The sequence below is a fragment of the Rhineura floridana genome, chromosome 3 (genome assembly GCF_030035675.1).
Source record: "Rhineura floridana isolate rRhiFlo1 chromosome 3, rRhiFlo1.hap2, whole genome shotgun sequence".
Lineage (NCBI taxonomy): Eukaryota > Metazoa > Chordata > Lepidosauria > Squamata > Rhineuridae > Rhineura > Rhineura floridana.
The window spans coordinates 191,811,446-191,836,309 of NC_084482.1; the positions used below are offsets into that span (position 1 = coordinate 191,811,446).

The window sequence follows — 24,864 nt, forward strand, 5'->3', positions numbered from 1 at the left end:
AGGACATTACGCTTAGTTATGATTGAAAATAAAATAGTTTGCTTGCGCGTTGGAGCTGTTTGTTCCTGGCCACTTCATTGTTGCTCTTGCAACATCAAATTGTTATAAATGACAAGGTTACCAAGGGTTGTATTCAACTAACTCATTGAACACTCATTGAAATTCATGACCATGACTAACTTAGGTCCATTAATTTCAACGGGTCTGCTCTGAATAAGAGTTAGTTGAGTACAACTCTAAGAGAAACCAAGGGATCCTCTCTGCCCTGCAGGATTAAAACATAATTGGTGTAGATTCCAGTTCTAGAGAATGTACTCCCTAACCGATCAACAGATGAAATAAACAAAAGGAACTAAATAGGCCATGTATTTCTGTAACGTAGACAGGAAAAGATTTAAAAACTGAAGACATCCATTATTGCAGCAGGTGAACAAACTATTGGATACCAAACTAAGAAACATCAGGATTGGTTTGATGAGAATGATAGTGAGATTGAACATATCATCAACAAGAAAAGAAAAGCCTTTCAGATATGGCAGAAAGACATTACCTGTGCTGCTAAGAAAAAAATCTATACCAGTGCAAATGCTGATATCCAAAGAAGAACTAGAGAACTTAAGAACGCCTGGTGGATAAAGAAAGCTCAAGAAATCCAGCACTTTGCACATACTCACTATGCACGGGGCTTTTTTAATCCCACAAAGGCCATCTATGGACCAACAAATTACGGTACAAATCCCTTACGCTCAGTGGATGGTAGCAAACTTCTTAAGGATAAAGAGTCTATTGCACTGCGCTGGAAAGAGCATTACCACGACCTCCTCAATCATAACTCTATAGTGGCTGATGAGGTCTTCTCACAAATTCCACAACAACAAACTAGAAACGAGCTCGCAGTATTCCCTAATTTGGATGAAGTCAGTAAAGTCATCAATCAAATGAAGAACAACAAAGCTAGTGGACCTGATGGGATTCCTGCTGAAGTCTTTAAAGAAGGTGGGCCTGAACTTATACAACATCTTCATAAGCTCATCAAAAAAATCTGGATGAGGGAGGAGATCCCGGAAGAATTTTTAGAACAGATTGCGGGAACTATCGAGGTATCTCTGTTCTTGCTATTGCAGGTAAAATCCTCACAAATATCCTCGCAAATCGCCTCCTGCCGATCTCACAGGATGTCCTCCCCGAATCTCAAAATGGTTTCCGTCCTTCCAGGAGGACAGTGGACATGATCTTCACTGCACGACAGCTTCAAGAAAAATGCCGGGAACAGAATCGACCTTTATATATTGATCTGACTAAGGCCTTTGACACTGTGAATCGAACCGCTCTCTGGACCATCCTTCTGAAAACTGGATGCCCTGATAAAGTTGTGAATATTTTGCGACTCCTTCATGACAATATGACAGCAACAATTTTGGACAACAATGGCTTTCAGAGTGATCCATTCAGAGTCGGATCAGGCGTAAAACAGGGATGTGTCCTACCTTATTTGCTCCTACCTTATTTGCTATCTTCATTGCTATGATTCTACACCTTATTGAGGGGAAACTTCCTACTGGTGTGGAAATCATATATCGAACAGATGGAAAGCTTTTTAATCTCAGTAGGCTGAAAGCAAAAAGTAAGGTAATGTCAACCTTTGTCGTAGAACTTCAATATGCTGATGATAATGTAGTCTCTGCACATTCAGAGAAAGATCTTCAAACTATCCTAAATGTCTTCGCAGAAGCATATGGAAAGCTTGGGCTCTCTCTTAATATTAAAAAAACCAAAGTGCTTCATCAACAGATGCGAACTAGTCCCTCTGTAGCCATCAATCCAGCTTAATGGTGTGACGTTGGAGAACGTTGATCACTTCCCCCATCTCGGCAGACATCTCTCTGTAAAAGCTAACATTGATGCTGAAATTCAACACTGTCTGAGCTCTGCAAGTGCCGCATTCTCCCGAATGAAGTGTAGAGTGTTCGAGGATCAAGATATTCGCAGGGAGACCAAAATGCTTATTTACAAACCCATTGTACTACTGACCTTACTGTATGCCTGTGAAACATGGACCATCTATAAACGCCACTCCCAACTTCTTGAAAGCTTCCACCAACACTGCCTCCAGAAAATTCTGCAAATTACTTGGGAAGACAGACGGACTAGTGATAGCGTTTTGGAAGAAGCAAAGACCACCACTGTTGAAACAATTATCCTTCAACATCAACTTTGCTGGACTGGCCATGTTGTTCAAATGCCTAATCACCGTCTTCCAAAGCAGCTGCTTTACTCCCAACTTAAGGATGGAAAACGGAACATCGGTGGACAGCAAAAGAGGTTTAAAGATGTTCTTAAAGCAAATCTAAAAAAATGTAACATGAACATCGACAACTGGGAAGTCTTGGCCCATGAACATCCCAAATGGAGGTCGGCTATTATCAAAGGTTCTGTGGACTTTGAAGAAGCACGAATACAGGGCAAACGGGACAAATGAGCTATGCAGAAGGCACGTCAAACAAAATCCTCATTGTGACCATCTTCCATCTGGAAACCTATGTTCTCACTGTGGGAGGCTGTGTGGATCCAGAACTGGCCTCCACAGTCACTTATAGACCCACTGTTAAAGACCTTATCTTGGAAGACAATCTTACTTGGCCACGAGTGATCGCCAATGAATTTCTGTAATGTATACAGGAAAAGATTTAAAAACTTTGGAAAGCATGTGTCTATGGCCTATACAATATACAATAATAACCAAAGGATCTTGTGCCTTCACAACATGGAAATGTAGGCAATGTATATATCACATCAATGCATTTTAAAATATCCAGCTGCACTGACAGGCTATAGCTTTCAAATGCTGGCTCCATGACAGCAATGAAATACAAAGATATGGCTGCCTAAAACCTCGATGTCCTGAAGATGAAGGTCTCCCTTCTCTGAGCAGAAAAGACCAGAGGATGTGTTGAAGGAAATTAGGAAGAGAGATAAAAGGTTAATATTTATCATAATCATTATTATCAATAAATAAACTGGGAATAGAAAGGAAGGGGATAAGAGAGGAAAATAGTTATAGGAGGAAAAACTTAATGCAAAAGGGAGGAAGGATGAAAGAAACTGGCAAGGGATTTTTGTTGGGAGGTCAGGGATGTACAAGCTGAGTGTGAAAGAATAGGAGAAAAAATTAGAGGAGATGGGTAAAAATACAATGAGAGGCATTTGGGTGTGGGAAAGGGAAAATGTACAAGAAACAGCTTTCTTTGCTTCGATTGGATCAGCAAATACTGCCGAAAATGGGGTGAGTCACAACATCTCCAGAACAAATATCTGACATTAGCGTGAAGAAAACTGAGTTATGGAATGCCTTTCCACAAGAAAAATACTGTGGCAAAGAATGTAGTAATTTCCAAAGACAAATTGTGGGATTATTGTGGAAATGATGCTCCTCCTGCCTGCAAGTTTTTTGCAGCATCCACACGGTGCCTTTGACATCAAAATTATGTATTCCCCCCCCTTTACCCTTTCCACTGAAAATCATAAAGGTTAAAAAAGACTGCTGCCAATGACCCGTTTGCAGTATCTGTACGACCTGTTTGCAATATTAAAGCCCCATCTGGAAGCACCCTGTGAAAGGAGCCCCTGCTGTTAGATCAGACCAAAAGTCCATCTCCTCCAGCCCCTTTTTTCCTACAAAAGCTCACAACAAGTGCAAGAAGGCAACAGCACTCTCTCCTGTTGGGTGTGATGACACGACTTCTCCACTCATGACGTTATAACAAATACTATATTAAATAGAGGAGCCCCCATTTATTGAGCATTCACCCTGATTTATTTGCATAAAGCTTATGTTGAAGTTAGATTACAGTTGAGGTTAGATTAGTCTTTATTTGAGCATTTGTTCTTATTAGGCTGTAGAGAGGTTATATGACAATGAGCATTCATCCTGATTTACTTGCAGGGTGTTTACACATCTTCTCATACATTAATTGTTCCCAGTGCATTTCCCCATCACTTTCCAAACTGAAACAAGTCTGTGTTGTTTTTTAAGTGGGTTTGTTGCTCTAGGGCAACACAGCTCTTTAATTTATTTTAATTGCACAAACCTCCATTTCCTGGTATGATATGAATTCCTCAGCAATATACTGACAGTCTGGAGGCACTGTTCTGAATACTTTTTGAAGGCAGGAGGAGTTGCTTTCGAGGTCTTCCATAGTATCACTCCCAAATATATAGCGCATGCTGAGATATCCTACCCATCCATCCTTCTTTCTTTCTTTAAATATAAAATAAAATAGGCATATATTATTTCCCTGGGAACTGGACTTGAGTCACAGCTGCATCTGGGGTGGGCAAAAAGTAGATCAGGGTGACAGAATAAATCGGTAAGGATTTCTAACTCCCAAACATTTAACAATGGCAACAATAAAATGACTTTTCCTGCCCCCTACTGACATGAATAAAGGCGGCCGGGGGTGGAGGTGGATTTTTGCGGAGAGTGTGAGCTCAATTCAGTTCTGGTACTCAGAGTAAGAACCAATGCCTGGGCTCCATTTTTCTTTAATTCTAAGCGTTTTTCTTGCATGCGTGGCTCCAGCTGATGGGTCTCTGCAGTTTAGCTGGGTATATCACACATCGCTTCTGGGCCTTGAGGCTAAGGTCATGAGTAGTGTGTAAAGCGCATGACTACGCCCAAAGAATCTTGGAAACTGTTAAGAGAGCTGGCAGTTGTAGCTCTGTGAGGGGCAAACTACAGTCCCCAGGATTCTTTGCGGGGAAGTCATGTGTTTTAAATGTATGGCGTGTACGCAGGTAACTATAATATATAAAAAAAGATCCCGCAACAAACTTAAAGCCGGCTGCCGTCCCTACGCTAGACTGGCCAGGAAAGAAAATTATTGAGAAAGCGGCACTTGTTCTTATTTGAGAATGTTTATTTTCAATTCTCCAAGTGTTATCTATTAGCGAGCAGCTCAGCGCCCTCAACTCCCGTTACAAGAAAGGTAGTTGCCTTGCGTATTATCCAGGCAGGCAGGCAGGCTGTATTCATCCTTTCCTTGGAAAATACTGTCAACTTAAAAATGCAGCATATGGAAATTTTTAGACACTTTTTTTCAAGGGTTAAAGAAAATACTATCGATTTGCTCCCACCATTCTCCCCCTTGCAACCCGCCGCACTATAGAAAGAGCCAGCAGGGCTTATGAAAAGGGAAATGACTCATCGGCACGTGCATATTTATGGAAGAAAGCCCCAGGCTGTTGAATGGGGCTAACTCCGCACGGAAGGGTGCACAAGATCGCAGTTAAAATACTGTACAGAAAATGAAAAGGGGAAACCTCGGCCAGTTTTACAAAGCGTAAGGATTTCCAGTAGCTAAAGAGGGACGAAGCGGAAAAATTCTAAAAAGATGTGTCAGAAGTGGGATTTGAACCCACGCCTCCATTGGGAGACCAGAACACCCAGGAAAGGGAAAGGTATAACCTTGAGTCTGGCGCCTTAGACCACTCGGCCATCCTGACACAGATGTTTGTAAACTCGTTAGTTGTGTCCTATTTCTTAATATGCTAACAATCTGTCTCTGTTCACATTGAATTTCGCTCTCATTTCTCTTTCGCTTTATGTCAATCTCTTTGGCATAGAAGCCAATGTCAACAGCCGTCTTTATAACAAAGCAGCAAAACCTTCGCACGTACATACACAAAATCGACTTAGCCACTCCATGTTTTCTCTCTCTCAAAAAAAAAAATATGCATCGCGTGTTGCACTTAAAGCTCATGTTCCTGAAATTAAGAGCTTCAATAATAATAAATAATAAATTTAATTTCTGTGTCGCCTATCTGGCCAATGGCCACTCTAGGCGACGTACAAAATCGTTAAAATACAAAATGATAAAATACAATGATACAATATAAAAACAGTGTAAAAACAATGCAGCTGCAAGAACAATATTAAAACAGGGCAGGAGGCATTTCAGTTATAGCAATTAACCCTCCCCAGAGATCCCGAAGGCCTGTTGAAAGAGCCAGGTCTTTAAGGCTTTCCGAAATACATTTAGGGAAGAGGCGTGCCGGAGATCTTGTGGGAGGGAGTTCCAAAGAGTGGGGGCCGCCACTGAGAATGCCCTCTCTCTAGTACCCGCCAATCTGGCTGTTTTTGTTGGCGGGATTGAGAGAAGGCCCTGTGTGGCTGATCTTGTCGGGCGGCATAGTTGGTGGCGTTGAAGGCGCTCCGTAAGATAGACTGGGCCGAAACCGTATAGGGATTTAAAGGTCAATACCAACACCTTGAATTGGGCTCTGAAATCCATTGTTCTTTTAAAGCCAATATACTCTTTGCAGATTTTATGTGAGATTTTGGATTTCACAGGATACTTGTTCAGGCTGGATATGATTTCATTAAGTATGGTTATGGAAGAGTTGTATTTGCAGATTTTAAGATTAATAATAAACTAATACATAGATTACCCAGAGAAGTAAGGCTGCAATCCAATACATGCCTACAAAGAAGTAAGCTCCATTGGGTTCAAAGGGTAAATTCAATGGGGATTATTCCCAGGTAAGTGTGTATTGGATTGCAGCCTAAGTTTTATTGATTCTGATGTAACTCACCTCCAGTAATGTAGTGGCAAATTCAGAAGCGCAGGGTCCCTCCAGAGCTTGGAAAAGTTACTTTTTTTGAACTACAACTCCCATCAGTCCCAGCCAGCGTGGCCAGTGGATTGGGCTGATGGGAGTTGTAGTTCAAAAAAAGTAACTTTTCCAAGCTCCCACCCTTTTTCTTTTGTTGCTGGTTGAGAATGAGATCCTTGTTAATACCTTTCCCCCACAACAACAGATGTTCATAGAAGCCAATCAGCACGAAAGCGGAGAGGGTTAGCTACTGAAAAGAGTCTTCTCCATGTCTGACTCACCTCCTTTCACTCTGATTGACTCCTATCAGCAGGAAAGGGCAAGGAAGCAAGTTAGAAGATTCTTATCTTCTATTAACATATTCCCTTTTCATGCAGATTGACTCGTAGGACACTGGAGACATAGGGACCCTGCTTCCAAAAAAGTAAAGGGTCTAAGATCCCCCGAGACCCTGGATGACTACACCCCTATTCACCTCCAGGTAAGTTTGCATAGGATTTCCATTTCAATTCTGTTAGAGTTTTGCCAAATACAATAAGGTTTTCAATTTGCATAGAGATTCTATAAAGAAAGCCACAGACCTGAACTTACAAGAGCTGGACAGGGTAGTTTATAACAGATGCTATTGGAGGTTGCTGATTCATAGGGTCGCCATAAGTCGTAATCGACTTGAAGGCATATATCAACAGCAGCAAAGAGATATCTGGGATAAAGAAAACCACAACGGAGGAGTTTCTTTGAAAACATACTAGAAACATTTTCTTTTTTCTTGATTGTCCTGCCTGAGGAAAAGCTTGTATACTGCATTGTGAAAACGTGTTGGTTCCTGTGCAACAATTATGTTAGTACAGCGGACCAACGTAGCTGATTTTAAACTTTCTTAATATTGCAGTATAGCAAAAACAGCAAAGGGCCCCTGCAGATGTCCTTTTTATTCTGCGTTCATAATGATTTGTGCTCATGAAGCTATCAGCGTAGTCATACTTGACCCCTCTTTCAGTACCATTTGTGCTGTAACCTTTTGTACCACAAGTGTTCTTGTTTTGTTTTTGTTTTGTCCTGTTTTTGTTGCAGTATAACTTCTCCAGACAGCAATAATGTGATAGCATTGGGGAAGCATCAGAGAGGAACTAACAGAGCAGAATAAATCCACTACTAATGCACTATTATTGTGTCAAGAACATATTGCAGAATGTGCCCACAATTAAACACTGCTCTGGAAGGACTCTTTGTGGTCAGAAAAACTACAGGATTTCAGCAGGAAATTACAGGATATACACTGGTTGGAAATGAAGCAGTATGAGCACCTCATAAGAACATAAGAACATAAGAAGAGCCTGCTGGATCAGGCCAGTGGCCCATCTAGTCCAGCATCCTGTTCTCACAGTGGCCAACCAGGTGCATGGGGGAAGCCCACAAGCAGGACCCGAGTGCAAGAACACTCTCCCCTCCTGAGGCTTCCGGCAACTGGTTTTCAGAAGCATGCTGCCTCTGACTAGGGTGGCAGAGCACAGCCATCACAGCTAGTAGCCATTGATAGCCCTGTCCTCCATGAATTTGTCTAATCTTCTTTTAAAGCCATCCAAGCTGGTGGCCATTACTGCATCTTGTGGGAGCAAATTCCATAGTTTAACTATGCGCTGAGTAAAGAAGTACTTCCTTTGTCTGTCCTGAATCTTCCAACATTCAGCTTCTTTGAATGTCCAGGAGTTCTAGTATTATGAGAGAGGGAGAAGAACTTTTCTCTATCCACTTTCTCAATGCCATGCATAATTTTATACACTTCTATCATGTCTCCTCTGACCTGCCTTTTCTCTAAACTAAAAAGCCCCAAATGCTGCAACCTTTCCTCGTAAGGGAGTCGCTCCATCCCCTTGATCATTCTGGTTGCCCTCTTCTGAACCTTTTCCAACTCTAGAATATCCTTTTTGAGATGAGGCGACCAGAACTGTACACAGTATTCCAAATGCGGCCGCACCATAGATTTATACAATGGCATTATGATATCGGCTGTTTTATTTTCAATACCTTTCCTAATTATCGCTAGCATGGAATTTGCCTTTTTCACAGCTGCCGCACACTGGGTCGACATTTTCATCATGCTGTCCACTACAACCCCGAGGTCTCTCTCCTGGTCGGTCACCGCCAGTTCAGACCCCATGAGCGTATATGTGAAATTAAGATTTTTTGCTCCAATATGCATAATTTTACACTTGTTTATATTGAATTGCATTTGCCATTTTTCTGCCCATTCACTCAGTTTGGAGAGGTCTTTTTGGAGCTCTTCGCAATCCCTTTTTGTTTTAACAACCCTGAACAATTTAGTGTCATCAGCAAACTTGGCCACTTCACTGCTCACTCCTAATTCTAGGCCATTAATGAACAAGTTGAAAAGTACAGGTCCCAATACCGATCCTTGAGGGACTCCACTTTCTACAGCCCTCCATTGGGAGAACTGTCTGTTGATTCCTACTCTCTGCTTTCTGCTTCTTAACCAATTTCTTATCCACAAGAGGACCTCTCCTCTTATTCCATGACTGCTAAGCTTCCTCAGAAGCCTTTGGTGAGGTACCTTGTCAAACGCTTTTTGAAAGTCTAAGTACACTATGTCCACTGGATCACCTCTATCTATAAGCTTGTTGACACTCTCAAAGAATTCTAATAGGTTACTGAGACAGGACTTTCCCTTGCAGAAGCCATGCTGGCTCTGCTTCAGCAAGGCTTGTTCTTCTATGTGCTTAGTTAATCTAGCTTTAATAATACTTTCTACCAGTTTTCCAGGGACAGAACAGACCTCAAAACATTTACAGCAGGAAACACATTTTAGAAACATTTATTGATTTGAGAAGGTGTGTAAAAAAATTGATTGTTTTGCAATCAACTATAAGATGACTACATGCACACACATATATACACACACATCCCTTTCTTGTGTATATCACAGAGCTGTCCACCAGATATGACCTGCAGTGGTGGCTGATGCCCATTGGAGCTGGTGGAGGGGAAGGCAGGGAGCCCCAACACTACCTGGAGCCAGAGCCAATGACAGGCAAAGCCAACTAATTCTAGTTTTGTCCCCATCTTCCTATCTGATGAATTCTACAAGGGCAATACTGAGACTAAGGAGGAGGAAACTGACAGCCAGGGCCACCCGCCTGGACTAGTTGTTACGTAAGGAGGCAAGCAGGTGGGGATTGGTGGAGGGTAGACTGAGGTTGGTTGGGTAACACCCCATATGCCCTAATGGGCCAGCCTCCACTCACTATGTGAACAAAAGAACAGTGCTGTGTTTTCTTAAGGGTTTCATAAAAACAACCATCTTTTTCCTGAAAATTATTAACTTTACAAACATATCCCAGATTTTCATATGGCAAGGATGCTTCCAAATTGAAGGATTTCTACCCTCTTCCTGTTTGATAGCCCAGGAGTGGACATCTTTAGAATACATTACAAGTCCTTTGTTTTACCTGTAACTTTTTAGGGACAGTGGGGTAAATGGTGAAGTGATTGCTGGGATGCACTTATCACCATATCAGCAGGTGCAATTAATAACACAATTTTAACACAGTGCTTTATATCCCCCTTTTAGGTATATGTAACCTAGAATGCTTTGAGGGTAAGGATAAGGCAAAGTGTGCTGGAACCATAAATCACCTTATGGAGACACCCAAATACGTCACACTGACCATGAAAAGACAAAAACATAAGACACTGCTAAAGATGTTGATTCTAAAATCCCACTTTATTAGTATGTCAGTAACTAGTTGCTTTGTCTTTCATTTGAGGAAGTCACTGCTGTGGCTCTGGATGGCTGCAGGGAAGTGAGGTCATTTTGTCAGACCCTTGGGTTTCACAGCATGTTAGATAGCAATGACAGGTCTGCCATCAGATATAAGAAGGGATTTTTCTCAGGCTGGCAATGTCTTCTCTTCTTTCTCCCCTTTAAGCCAGCCCAGGGAGAAAAGGAGTGACGTTCTGTTAATAAGGGGATATGTTGGGGTTCTTGGCAAACACACGTGGTATCAATGGTCTGGCCACCATCTCATTTGCTTCATACTGAAGATCCTTGGAGGTGAGAGTGCAGAGGTTGCTTCCCATCTTGCCACACAGCGCTGGCGAAGGCACGGCATTAGTGAGGACACATTGTTCCTGCCCATCTTGCCACAGGTGGCTGGCGAAGGCAGCTTGTTGCTGAGGACATATAGTTGGTGTCGATCTTGCCACTGGTGGCTTGTAAGGCCACACGATTGCTGCAGACATGTTGCTGGTGGTGCCCATTGTGGCTTGTGAGGACATGCTGAGGAAAATATGCTGTTGCCCATTTTGGGTGGTGAGGATACATCGTTGTGCAAAGACTGCCTTTTCGTTCCCCTTCATTGGCGGGGGTGTCTTTCCTTTACGTCGTCGTTGTGGCATCTTAGGCACAAATGTATCGGAAGGATGCTTCACCTGCCTTGTTGACAACTTCCGTCGCTGCTGTTTTCTTCTTTGCTGCTGCTTCTGTTTCTTTCTCTTCTGAGCCTGGGTTGCCTTCTGACTCTGGGCAGCTGGCATTGTTTCAGTCTTCTGTGCCAATGCTCACCTGTCCTACTTAGTGATGAATGCCACTATATTGTCTCTACCCCTGCTATTATATACTGGCTTGTATTCAAATGAGGTATTAGCTCTGTGCTCTTTGATTGGTTGGTTAGAACAATGCTCCTCCTTGGGATGTAACAGTAGTATATGAGCAGCCAACAGCACTTCGTAATACACACCCATTCCTCCCTCCTATATGGAAATAAACAGTGGTGTCAGACCTGCTTATTGGCAATTCTTTTTATTTATTTATTTAAATTAATTATTTTCTGTGAGGTATCCTGAAGTGATTTACAATATAATAACATATATAAAAGTTACATATATAAAAAGTTAAAATAATTGCAATTTTTAAAAACCCATGGAAATAATTGTAAAAACAGATTAAAACAAGAGAACATACATAAAATCAATTCATATCCAATACAGATAGCAGCAGATAAAGATACCCATTTAGAAAGATTGTTGAAAACAAAGAATCCCTGGGTGAGTTATAACTTTCTCTCATATACACGGAATTAAGGAGGAAGAAAATCGAAATAGCCTATCTTTGTTTTTTATTGCAAAAAGCTGGCATGGAATTGAGCATTTTAAAGATATAAACGGATGAGGGGCAACTAATCTAAAGAGGAAATCTGATTTTATGACATTTGAGACTATTTTTTCTGGTCTACTTTTTTTTTTTTTTTGACGAATCTGCTTACTTTTTATGCCATTAATTTTTTGGATGCTGTGAACTAAATTTGTTTTGCACTTTTGGACACATAAGAGATAAGGCGGTTTGTGCTGTCTAGAGGGTGATGTCAGCAGGCTTGGAGGATTAACTCCTTTGTGACTGGAAAAAGAAATAAACTGTTCTTTGCTTGGGAATAGTTAAGAATGACAATCAAGAAGGTGGCTGAGACCCTGGATGTACAGGAAGGGGTTCTCTATTTAGATATGTTTCAGAAAATAATGAATGAGATTAAGCTGGTGAGACAGGAGCTGAGACAGAGCAGACAAGAGATGAAAAGTGAATTTGGCAAAATAAGACAGGAGCTGATGGAAATTCAGGATTCTGTGAGAGGGGAGGTGGATGAGACCAAAGATACGGCTGGACAAATAAAAGAAGATGAAAGAAAAATTAAAGGAAAGGTTCAAGCCCTGGGGATTGGAATAGATATATCAAATATGGACTTGGAAAAAGATTTGGATTTTATGGCTGTGATGGATCCTGGAAACAAATATCACTGTTTGGAATTCAGCGCTGTCCTTGAAGGAATTGGTGAAGAGATTAGAGATAAAGATATCAACGGTTCAAAAAAATTCCTGGATTGGAAGGATTTGATGGAACTTGAAATGGAGAAAGTTTACAGAATTAATTCCAGATGTGTGACAATGGAAAAACTCTCGGGAGATGTGATGGTGCATTCTGTGGAAAGGAGGAGCAGAGATGCAGCTTTACAACAACATTTCAGTGGTACATTCGGAATTGATGGCAAGGAAATATTTGTGATGAAAGAAATTCCTATCAGACTTTTATTATATGACTACTATGACTATGACAACAAGATTATTATGGGTGCAAGGATGGAGATGGAAGATGGAATTAACACTGAGAATGGCTATTGAAACTACTGGACCTAGCAGACTTGATGAGATGGATTAATTGACATGTTTATTTGGAGAAAAATCAATGGATATATTTCTCAAGGAGTGGAAGCCTCTCTTTGACTTTTTGCGGAAAGAATAAAGTAATGTTAATGAGATTTGATGATTAATTAAGATAACTACTGGAGGAAAGTGATTTTGTAATATATTAAGAGACAGGTTTGTTATATATTATAGATCTATAACTGATCTGCGACAAATCGGAAGTCAACATTTTATTTTATTGTATTAGTTATTAATTTGTTTGTTTTGTTTTGTTCTGTTTTGTTTTTTGAAACTTTGAATAAAAATTAATGATAAAAAAAATAGATTGTTGAAAGAGGAACATCTTTAGCAGGCACTGAGAAGACAACACAGAAGATTCCTGTCTGATATACAATGGGAGGGACTTTCAAAGGGTAGGTGGAGCCATGCTGTTGTTGTTATGTGCTGTGGTGGAAATTTGTGACACCACCTTTAAGATGATTCTTTCCCAGGAAATTAGTGCACACAAGACTTCCAGACAGAAAGCTAGCTTTTATTACTTAGGTAAGGAGACAGCGATCACACAAGCATGTTTGCCAGAACAGACATCAGCACAGTCTTATATACCCCAGTGACTTTTAATGACATGTGATCCCATACAGCAAACAGAAGAATTCTTAGCTGTGACGTGCTCTGCAAAGGATGCGCAGTAATTCCCTGCAGACAGTTAGATACAGGCAGGACATTTGAAACAGTTCATAACTCTTCCCACACACCACTCTTATCTCTACGTGCCAGTACACACTCCCATCATGACAGTAAAGTGGAAAATTCCACTTCAGTCCCTCCTTTGGACGTGTCAAAAACGTCCACCTGCATCAGTCCCATGATGGCGCTTTCAGTATCTGCCTTAGCTTGTTCCATCTCCAGATACATTTGCCTCACTTCTGCCTTTGTCATTCGCTCAGTTCCTTTCTGCAATATTTGTTCTACTGTCCCAAAAATAATTGGCAAACAATTCATTATACAACAAAAACAAACCAGCAATTAAAACAATATACTCTAAAATTACTAAACCTTTAAGTAATCCTCTTAACCAACTGGTGACATCTGAAAGCCAGCCCCAAATGTCTATGTCACCTGGATCACTGCTGATGCTGGGCAGATGCTGAACTTGCTGACGAATTGTGCTCAGGTTTAATTCCACTTGCCCTGATTTATTTATATAGGTGTAACAGCTGGTGTTACAAGGGCACAGACTCCTCTTTGGAAAAATGTCAGTTGGTCCAAAACCATACGGTTCTGGGCCACCACCCGAGCCAGGGAATTTACTTCCACGTGGAGATTCAATAAGGCCGATATGGTGGCCCTTGGTATGGGCAGAGCAGTGCATGATTGCAAGGGAGGAGGAAGAGAGAAGGGCAGCAAGATAAGACTGAATCAAAGGGAAATGAGAAACCGTCATGCCAGCACTGGTGCGATGGGCATGGTGGCTCCAAACAGTACCAGCAAAGTGAGCAGTTTTAAAGGTATAAGAGGAACCAGTATAAATATTAACAAAACATCCTATTGCAAAAAGACAGGCTCGCATCAGGGTGAAAAATTCAGCAGATTGAGCAGAGCAGAAAGGAAGACAACAGGCTTCAGGAACCTCAGAGAGGGAACAAACAGCATATCCAGACTTTAGAAGAATATTCAGCTTCAAGCAAGCAATCTATAAGCAGTGGCAAAAGAGAAGCAGGGTTCAGCAAGGCACAGCGCTGTGGGGACAGAAGTGGTACCAACAGAATAATAGGGTGACTCTGAATGATGTCCATGGATTTAGTTTGCATAATCATTAGATCAATATTTAACTGGTTCTTCTGCGTTGTCTGGGACTCCTTATCAGCTTTCTGTTGAGAAAAAATTTGCTCTGACATGTTAACAATTTTGTGGTTCAGATGCCCCAGTCCAGAGCTGCAGTCTGTAAATGCTTAGTCCAGCTAGAGTAGGATCATCAGGTGTAAGGCAACCACAACACTTCAAAATTTTACAAAGTCTATGATAGTAATCAACAAGGGGTTCAGTCTCTTTTTTGTGTCCAGTCTACATGTTCAGGCTGGACTTCCCTGCAGGCAATGAGGATGAATGTTCACGTTTAGCTTCTGTGTCATAGCCAGGAATATTATCTTCTTCTTTGGCAGTCCTCCCTCACGCACAGTAGAATCCTCCTATTGTTCTAAATATTAGAAGGAGGGTCAGCAAGAAACTCACATGCAGTTACACACACACACACACACAAAATCAGCAGATGCTCAGACCTCTCCTCGGCAGGAGGGGGAGAGAGAAAAAATTCCCTTTTAAAACTGAGGCTTGAATCTAGTGAAAGAGGAACAGGGGGGCGAAGGGTCATCGGAGCTCCAACAAGCATCGCTTTCAAAGCAGGACTGCAGGAACTGAACCCGGAAGGGGGTAATTCATTTTCTCTTGCGGCAGATGCAAAACAAAGCAGTTAGTAGCACCAGCATATAACATTCCAAATACAACTGTGCTTCCAGATATACTCTTCCTGAAGCTAGAAGCTCTATACTTTGAGTCTTGTTTTGATCCAAAGGCTGTTTGCCAGCAAGAGATTGTTTATTAGGAAAAGAATGTTCATGGTTCCAACTGTTTCTGGAATTTCAACTTCTTTGGTTAAAGAAACCTTCTCCTATTGTGCCAAAGAAGGGTTTACACTGTAATCCATGTCATCCTGTGTTAGGAGAGAATCGCCTCTCCCCGTAGCTACAGAATTTGCACTAAAAACTTCTGGTTTTTGCTGTCTGGATTCATCTGAAAAACTCAAGCCTGGTTTTCTGCCCACTGTTCCCATTTCCCAAGTGGTGGCCTCCACATTCATTCTGCCCCACAAAGCTGGCACTAACATTGACACAGTTGTAACTGGAGCAGCAGGAACTGGGCAGCCCTAGGTTTGATTGTGAACATCTTGTATGGCCTGCCTCTGCTCTTCTGAGCGAAGCTGGATAGGAGCAGTGGGGGCGGAAACAGAAGCAGAGGTGGAGGGGGCCATATCAGGAGCCTGTGCCTTCAATCTCCTGTGTAAGGCCTCTGCCAAAACCTCACTGGGCTGCTTGTGAAATTGATCCATATTTTCTCCCAAATTTCTAAGCATGGACCAAAGCTGATTACAGATGGGATCTCCAAAATCCACCTGTTCATTCCCCCGTCAGGTCTGAGTAGGGCCATTACTTTGGTGGAAGAAAAGTTGCCGTGATTGCTGCTTAGGTTTGAGCTGGGATAGAGTCCAAAAATCTAAACCATCTTTTTTTTCTTTAATTTTCAATCTAGATTGGGACGGGGTCCAAGAGTCTAATAAATCTTCGGTGGGATTGGGGTAGGGCAGTGGACCGGTCAAAACAGGATACAGGCGCGGCCATTCAGGGTTGGGTCTCGCGCAGGAGTCAAGCACAGGAGCGGTGGCCCTGCGTATTTGCTTGTTTGAGCTGAACTCTTTCATGAAAAGGCTCAGAGAAGAAACAGAAGCAGTTCTCTGGCATCCATTTTTAGTGTGAGAATAGGGTTACTCCATAGGGGGCCTTTTTCTTTCAGCTTCACATTTTCTTCTTTCAGGCGCTTATTACTATCCTGCAAACTAGCTACCTAAGACTTCATTTTACACTTTTCTGTCTTCCTTCCAAAAAAACCCCCCCAAAACCATGCCTCCATGTGGCCAGGATGAGGCGTCTCCAAAAAACCCCTAAGATATTTTAGCTTATCCAAATCAAATGTCCCATCATCTGGAAACTGTAGTTCCGGATTTCCATAGGTATACCCGTTCCAGCAGCGCTCCAATTTACAGACTATGGTGCACCCTTTGGGGACCCAGCCCTGTCCCATAATTATTATAAGCCAGTGGCATTCCCGCTGGGGAAAGCGACTGGCCTGCTCCCATGGAAGCGGTGTCTTCTGAGACAGCAAGCTGGCCAGACGGAAGAAGGAAAAATGGAGGAAGAAACCCGGCGTCCCCAGAGACATGACAGAGAAAGACAGGTCCAGCTGCTCAGATCCCTTAGGGGAACTCCTCGGAGATCAGACAGACAGAATTGCAGACACTGTAAAAGGCTGGGCAGATGAAGTCTCGGCACGTTAAGTTCCGGGAGTCCCGGGCTGGGCGCCGCAACTCGCAGAGTGCCTGGTCTCCTGGCTGGCTCACCAAATTGTGGTGGAAATTTGTGACACCACCTTTAAGATGATTCTTTCCCAGGAAATTAGTGCACACAAGACTTCCAGACAGAAAGCTAGCTTTTATTACTTACGTAAGGAGACAGCGATCACACAAGCATGTTTGCCAGAACAGACATCAGCACAGTCTTATATACCCCAGTGACTTTTAATGACATGTGATCCCATACAGCAAACAGAAGAATTCTTAGCTGTGACGTGCTCTGCAAAGGATGCGCAGTAATTCCCTGCAGACAGTTAGATACAGGCAGGACATTTGAAACAGTTCATAACTCTTCCCACACACCACTCTTATCTCTGCGTGCCAGTACACACTCCCACCATGACAGTAAAGTGGAAAATTCCACTTCAGTGTCTTCAAGTCAATCACGACTTATGGTGACTCCATGAATCACCGACCTCCAATAGCATCTGTTATAAACCACTCTGTTCAGAACTTGTAAGTTCAGGTCTGTGGCTTCCTTTATGGAATCAATCCATCTCTTGTTTGGCCTTCCTCTTTTTCTACTCCCTTCTGTTTTCCCCAGCATTATTGTCTTATCTAGTGAATCAAGTCTTCTCATTATGTGTCCAAAGTATGATAACCTCAGTTTCATCACTTTTGCGTCTAGTGATAGTTCTGGTTTAATTTATTCTAATACCCAATTATTTGTCTTTTTCACAGTCCATGGTATCAGCAAAACTCTCCTCCAACACCACGTTCCAAATGAGTTTTTTCTCTTATCCACTTTTTTCACTGTCCAACTTTCACATCCATACATAGAGATTGGGAACACCATGGTCTGAATCATCCTGACTTTAGTGTTCAGGTTGATACATCTTTGCATTTGATGACCTTTTCTAGTTCTCTCATAGCTACTCTCCCCAGTCCTAACTGTCTTCTAATTTCTTGACTGTTGTCTCCATTTTGGTTGATGACTATGCCAAGGTATTGATAATCCTTGACAAGTTCAATGTCCTCATTGTCAGCTTTAAAGTTACATAAATCTTCTGTTGTCATTACTTTAGTCTTCTTGACGTTCAGCTGTAGTCCTGCTTTTGTGCTTTCCTCTTGAACTTTCACCAGCATTTGTTTCAAATCATTACTGGTTTCTGCTAGTAGTATGGTATCGTCTGAATATCTTGATATTTCTCCCTCCAATTTTCACATCTCCTTCCAAAGGGCCAATTCTGGCATAGTGCACAACAGACCTCCTAATAGGATGGTATCTATCAGGTGCAGTGATTGGGTTTGTAGGGGATAAGGCTATTGAGAAGGATTAGTAAAACAGACAGGTTGATTATTTTTAAAAATGTGTATTTAACCATCCCACATCTATATTTCTTGTTGCTTCAGAAAGCTGTTTTCCTTCCACCTCCTGCAAGAGCATTAATCCCTAGACAGCAAATCCCAGTCTCTGTGGAGTGCAAGAAGGCTATGGCTGATGTCCATTGGGAGTCAGTATTCACTTCGGTCAAGCTACTACAGGCATTGGGAGTGAGACATGCAACTAGAGTTTCACTGTCCCAACAAGAAAGTTTTCATCTTAGTCAGACATTGCTATAAGTTTGTTATTCAGGAAGCAGCAACAGCTATATTGAAGCCATAGCCGTGGACTCTCCCACCAGCATTAGAAAGATGGCATTCCTTAGTTGTAACCCAAAGATGAGGAACTTGTAGTCTTTCAGATGTTATTTGACTGCAGCTTCCATAATCCATGACCATTAGCCATGTTGGCTGGAGCTAAGAGTCCAACATCATCTGGAGGGCCATACCTTAGAGACAATTGCAACAGCCAAAGATCTTATCCACAGGCTCTCTACTCCCCCCCCCCGGAAGACTGATAGGGAGCTTTGTGGAAAGAATCTCAGGCAGCAACACTGGGAAAAAAACCCTCTGCCTGCCATCTTGAAGAGCTCAGTCAGAGTAGTCAATATATAGACCATTGATTTGGCTCTGTGTAATGCAACTTTCTGTGTTCAAAGCATAGCCCTTGTTTATGTATTTGTCACCAAAGTGCTTTGGCAGGAGATAAGGAAAAAGGTGCTAGAACTGTAGATCACATTTGAAGAGACAAATATTTCACATTGTTCATGACAGGAAAAATACAGAAGACACGGCTAAAGTGAAGACGTTGGTTCTAAACCCCCATTTATTAGTATGTTAATAACTAGTTGCTCTGCCTTCCTCTGAAGAAAAATCTGTCACATGGAATCTAGGTGATGAGAAGTCCAACATTCTTGGAAGCAGAATCTTTTCTCTTATGAAAGGAAGGGTATTCTGTTGGTTGAGTTTTCTTCTCAGGGCCTTTCTCATTAAATGTTCTATTTTGGGGAGGTCACTGTTTTGTTCCTTGATTGTTATAAATGTGAAATGTTGAGTTTCACAGGACCTTAGATGGCAACAACAGGTCTTTGATCAGATAGAAGAAGGGATTTTTTTTCATGCTGGCCACGTCTTTTCTTCTTTCTCCCTTTAGAGACCAGTTAGGCCAGCCCAGGGAGAAAAGGAATGATGTTCTGTTAATAAGGGGATATGTTTGGGTTGTTGGCAAACAGGCATGGTATCAATGGTCTGGGTACCAACTCGTTCACTTCATACTGAAGAGCCTTGGGGGTGAGTGTGCAGACGTTGCCTCCCATCCTACCACAGAGGGCTGGTGATGGCATGGCATTAGTGAGGACACATTGTCCCTGCCCATCTTGCCACAGGTGGCTGGCGAAGGCAGCTTGTTGCTGAGGACATATAGTTGGTGTCCATCTTGCCACAAGTGGCTTGTAAGGCCACATGATTGGAGGCACATTGCTGGCGGGACCCATTGTGGCTTGTGAGGACATATAGTTGCTGATGAAACACTGCTGCTGCCCATTTTGGGTGGTGAGGACATATTGTTGTGCAAACACTGCCTTTCCATTCCCCTTAATTGGCAGGGATGTCTTTCCTTGGCGTAGCTGTTGCAGCATCTTAGGCACAACGGCGTCAGGTGGGTAGTTTACATTCCTCATTGCCAATTTCCTCTGTTGCTCCTTTTTTGTCGCTGCTTCCTCTGTTTTTGCTTCATTCTCTTCTGAGCCTGGGTTGCCTTCTGACTCTGGGCAGCTGGCATTGTTTCAGTCTTCTGTGCCAATGCTCACCTGTCCTACTTAGTGATGAATGCCACTATATTGTCTCTACCCATGCTATTATATACTGGCTTGTATTCAAATGAGGTATTAGCTCTTTGCCCTTTGATTGGCTGGTTGGAACAATGCTCCTTCTTGGGATGTAACAGTAGTATATGAGCAGCCAATAGCACTTCATAATACACACCTGTGAATTATTCCTCCCTCTTATATGCAAATAGAGGAAACAGTGACATCAATGGCCGCTGGGAAGGATTAGTAGAAAAGAGAGGGAGATATAATTCTTTTTTCCTTAGGGGGGTTACCATGATATAATCTGACCAGCCTACAGCTAATTTTCACAATTCTTACTAAATGTAGTAGAAGTAATTAATTCAGTAGTAATAACAACAACATAATACAAATATGCCTATATAGGAAACCTATATAGGAAAGCAAGACTCCTGTCTCTTTGTTACATACCAGTGTGGACAAGAAAAAAAAGTAACTTAGACCAAAATTGAGCCCCATCTGCATAGACCCATTTTATCTGCAGAGATATGCTCTAAATGAGGGTTGCCAATGTGCCCTCCTGTTGTTGCATTCCAGCTCCCAGGTTCCCTGACGATTGGGCATGCTGGCTAAGGCTGATGGGAGTTGTAGTTCAACAGCACCTGGAAGGCATGTTGGCTGTCCTGATTTAGGTGTTGTCACTATATTCAGGTAGGATCTAATCACATACCAGCAAAAAGTCGCAAAATTAAGAGTTTATTGGGAGTTCTTGAGCGACAGAACCAGTTTCTTAAAAGACTGGACTTCTTGTGGTAAGGAAAGTTATGTGAAAATGCACTGGAAAGTGGGTTAACACCTGCTTTGAGGTAGTATCATCTAACCTGCCCACAAGCAAATCAGAATGAATGCTTAATAGCCAACATAGTCTAATCACTCTGCAGACACATCAGGATGAATACTTGATAAATAGGTCATCTGGAAGCACCTTTACAGCAAATTTCCTTATTTTCTGCAGACAAAATGGGGCTCAGTGTTGGACTTTTCTTTCTTCCATGCAATGGAATAGCAGCCATTCACTCCTTAGGGAGAAAATGTGAAGCATTGCAGTTGAGAATATAATTATCGTCAGGGCAAAATCCCACACACCCCAACTTTGGGCTTGCCTTTCACAGAGCGGTAGCCCACTGGTGTACAAAATATTTTGCATGCAGAAATGAATTATGTATCTCCAAGTTCCACTGCCAGTACGAATTCACAATAGCTGCCCTAGGCATTTTTTAATGGGAAGATGGGCTATAAAAGGTAAAACAAACAAATTTTGCACTGGCCTAGCATAAAGGTAGGGACACACTGTTTTGCCAGTTCCATTGCGTCTCCACCTCTTTTCTGAAAACGGGAGCACACGATGCTAGTCAAACCCTGTCCCTTTTTGCTGTCAAACCTGGTGGGAGCAGCTTGAGTGCATTTTTTTTAAAAAAAATTCACTTCAAAGAGATTTCACAACTGATCAGCAGATCAATCCGTTCCCTCTCCAGATGCGGCCAATGGAAATGCTTTATTGTAGGCAACTAGTGTGCTCACAGCCTAAGTCAGTCTATTTCTGGCTTACAATTATGTAAATAAATGAAACTTGTATGCATTCATTAGATGCAGATTGAAACATGGGAGTTTTAATTTGATTGAGTGTTGCAAACAATCTCTTGATTCAGGTTATATTTCATGAATTTTTTGAGCAATAAATAGTTCATCTGTGTTACTAAGTGAAAACTATGGTAATAATGTAAGTCCTGAAATGTCACTTGTTTGAAGGCCCTGTAAAGTTATGAGAACCTGAATTGGAAATCTGTCGTCTTCCAGATCATGTTGGACTACAACTCCCATCACCCCCACCATTAGTCATGTTTGGAGTCCAACATCTGGAGGACCACAGGTTCTCCAACCCTGACCTAAATATTGCTTTGTCAGATCTGACCTGGAAGGTCCAACTAGTTCAGCATTCTCTGATTCCAACAGCAGCCAAGCAGATGCCTCTGAAATGTCACAAACAAGGCATGCTAGTGATGGCCATCCTATTTACTCATCTACCATTGCATCTGATACTTGAAGTATATCACTTCAAGGTATATGTTGAGGTCACAGGGAGTTTTCATTTAGCTATCATGGATAATAGCCATTGCTAGATCTATTTTCTGTAAAATATACACTTCCTTTTTTCAGAGTGCATATAGTTGACTCATTTTGTCCACTGTTAAAAGTGGATGATTTTGGCAGTAACTTTAGGTCACTGCAGCTGGAAAAAAATGCATGTGAAGTGACATCTTTTGGACCTAATAGGTAAAATAAGCCAGCTAAAATGCAGTAACACCTCGCATTAAAATCAGCATAGAACAACCTTTCTTGGCACTTACTCCCAGGTAAGTATGTAAAGGATTGTAGCCTTAAAAATGCAGCCCTGATACATTTTCAAAGGGATCTCTTCTGCACAAGTGCTACAGGCAAGTGCTCGTTGTGTTGATCTCTTTGTGGAATTACCTCCTCTCTAAACTACATTAACACAGTTTGGGTGCTTGCTAAAAACACATTTGTTCTCTGATGTCTTTGATAACAGTTAATAGTATCTGATTTCTTTTGTCTGCTTAGCAGCTGCTGTTTTTTTGTAATTTTATTGTACCTTAGGGTTTTTTTGTACGTGGCAGTGACTCTGATTTGGCTGCCTGTGGCACTGGAACGCCTATGTCAAGCAATAATTTGCCCCATCCAAGATCAGGGGTATGAGGGTTTCCAAGTCAGAGGATGGACCTTGCAGGGCTCAGACACCTTTCCTTTTGGAAATTAAATGCTGTCTCCACCTTGCCTGCTTTTCTGTTTATTTGTCACCTGCAGAGTTTAGCATAATCTCACAGACTCATGGACAAAGTACAAACACTATCCAAGATAGTGAAGCAATTACAGAGAGCATGGATTGCCACAAGACAAGCTCCTAAATTGAAATATCCTGCATGCCATCAAACTGAGAGGTCACGCCAAGTGAAAATGGACAGGGATTTCTTCAATGGACAAAAGACATTAGCCCTGCATCCAAGGAGGAGGACCTAATGTGGTACAGTAAACATAGCCTTGGTACTAGCCAAGTGTACGACTGAAAGGCAAAGGTTTAAAATTGCTCCCTCAAATAGAAAAGCTTGCCGGTTGTCCTTCGGCAACTCATTTTCTTCCACTCTAACTGCCTTGCAGGGCTGCCATGAGAATAAACTAAAAAATAAGAATTATAAAGCACCCAGCACACTGAATTGTGTGGAAATAATAAATAAGAAAACACAAACAGGGCATCTGAGAAAGCTAACAAAGCCCAACTTTGTAAGCCAACAAGACAACACTTGGCAGTACCAGGGCCTAGAACAGGGATGGGCAGCCTGTGGCCCTCGAGGTGTTGAAGCACAACTCCCGTCATCCCTGCCAATCAATCAAACATCTGGAGGGTCAAAACTGAGGGGGGAAACCCGACAGGAGATAAGAAAGGTCCGGTTCGGAATAAACCTCCCCCCTGGGATAAAAACCAAAGAAATGATGAAATTTTAAAATGGGTAGGCCTAGAAGTAGGCATTGTGAGAGCAGGGGCACAGGATATAAATTCAGAAGAGCAAAATTACCACAGGCCAAACCACAAGTGCCAAAGACACTTGAAGAGAGACACTGCTTACAAGTGCCTGTACGCTAATGCTAGGAGCCTCCGAACCAAGATGGGAGAACTGGAGTGCTTGGTCTTAGAGGAGAGCATTGATATAGTGAGCATAACGGAGACCTGGTGGAATGGAGAAAACCAGTGGGATACGGTTATCCCTGGATATAAACTATATCGGAAGGACAGGGAAGGACGTATTGGTGGCGGAGTCGCTCTATACGTGAAAGAAGGCATTGAATCCAGCAAGCTCGAAACCCCAAAAGAGGCAGACTCCTCCACAGAATCGTTGTGGGTGGTGATACCGTGCCCCAGGAGGGACTTAATACTGGGAACGATCTATCGTCCCCCTGATCAAAATGCTCAGGGAGACCTTGAGATGTGATATGAAATTGAGGAAGCATCCAAACTAGGAAATGTGGTAGTAATGGGTGACTTCAACTACCCGGACATAGACTGGCCGCATATGTGTTCCAGTCATGACAAAGAAGCAAAGTTTCTAGATATTCTAAATGACTATTCCCTAGACCAGTTGGTCATGGAACCGACCAGAGGGACAGCAACCCTGGACTTAATCCTCAGTGGGGACCGGGACCTGGTGCGAGATGTAAGTGTTGTTGAACCGATTGGGAGCAGTGACCACAGTGCTATTAAATTAAACATACATGTAACTGGCCAATTGCCAAGAAAATCCAACATGGTCACATTTGACTTCAAAAGAGGAAACTTCACAAAAATGAGGGGATTGGTCAAAAGAAAGCTGAAAAACAAAGTCCAGAGTGTCACATCACTTGAAAATGCTTGGAAGTTGTTCAAAAACACTATATTAGAAGCTCAACTGGAGTGCATACCGCAGATCAGAAAAGGTACCGCCAGGGCCAAGAAGATGCCAGCATGGTTAACGAGCAAAGTCAAGGAAGCTCTTAGAGGCAAAAAGTCTTCCTTCAGAAAATGGAAGTCTTGTCCGAATGAAGAAAATAAAAAAGAACACAAACTCTGGCAAAAGAAATGCAAGAAGACAATAAGGGATGCTAAAAAAGAATTTGAGGAGCACATTGCTAAGAACA

The 24,864-nt window shown here is 42.1% G+C and overlaps 1 protein-coding gene, 1 long non-coding RNA gene and 1 other non-coding gene across 4 annotated transcripts in view; 1 reads left to right on the forward strand and 2 right to left on the reverse strand.

Moving 5' to 3' along the window:
* LOC133380860 (L-amino-acid oxidase-like) overlaps positions 1-4,531 on the reverse strand; it is a 47,671-nt gene extending 43,140 nt beyond the window's left edge. The window contains exons 1-2 of the mRNA XM_061619007.1: positions 4,438-4,531; positions 4,089-4,258 (exon numbers count right to left, since the gene is read on the reverse strand). The gene's annotated coding sequence lies outside the window, so the exon portion shown is untranslated. The remainder of the gene's footprint in view (positions 1-4,088; positions 4,259-4,437) is intronic.
* A 637-nt stretch (positions 4,532-5,168) lies between these two features.
* LOC133380880 (uncharacterized) overlaps positions 5,169-24,864 on the forward strand; it is a 31,512-nt gene continuing 11,816 nt past the window's right edge. The window contains exons 1-3 of one of the 2 annotated variants that reach the window (XR_009761573.1): positions 5,169-5,457; positions 6,990-7,093; positions 7,687-7,866. This is a non-coding gene — a long non-coding RNA (uncharacterized LOC133380880). Of the gene's footprint in view, positions 5,458-6,989; positions 7,094-7,686; positions 7,867-24,864 lie in introns of those variants that run through there. The other variant, XR_009761574.1, reaches the window with a different exon arrangement.
* Positions 5,394-5,502, reverse strand: TRNAL-CAA (transfer RNA leucine (anticodon CAA)). The gene is made up of 2 exons: positions 5,465-5,502; positions 5,394-5,439 (listed from the first exon to the last, which is right to left on the reverse strand). It is a non-coding gene; the product is annotated as a tRNA-Leu (tRNA).